Consider the following 244-nt stretch of genomic DNA (forward strand, 5'->3'; position numbering starts at 1 on the left):
GGTAGCAGTATGTGATCAGACATCATCCCTCATCTCAGTGGGGATGGAGCCCCCCAGAGAGGGGCTCCAACCCTGCCAGCACCACTTCACTCCTGCAGGCAGCCAGCCACACACCACAGCAGCACCCAGTAGGACACTGGGAGACTGGAGGGTCTCTGGAGGCTGCACAGCACCCAGACCCTAGAACAGGAATCGGGGTGCTGCAGGAGGGCAGCACCACTGCACTCAGAGAATGGATAAACGT

The 244-nt window shown here is 59.8% G+C and overlaps 1 non-coding gene across 1 annotated transcript; it reads right to left on the reverse strand.

Annotated features, from left to right (window-relative positions):
- Nucleotides 1-11: 11 nt before the first annotated feature.
- Nucleotides 12-244, reverse strand: LOC114818968 (small nucleolar RNA SNORD17; the record flags this gene model as incomplete). The annotated part of the gene is made up of 1 exon (XR_003766331.1): nucleotides 12-244. It is a non-coding gene; the product is annotated as a small nucleolar RNA SNORD17 (small nucleolar RNA).

Source organism: Antrostomus carolinensis, unplaced genomic scaffold, assembly GCF_000700745.2.
Source record: "Antrostomus carolinensis isolate BGI_N321 unplaced genomic scaffold, ASM70074v2 C12466331, whole genome shotgun sequence".
Taxonomy (NCBI): domain Eukaryota; kingdom Metazoa; phylum Chordata; class Aves; order Caprimulgiformes; family Caprimulgidae; genus Antrostomus; species Antrostomus carolinensis.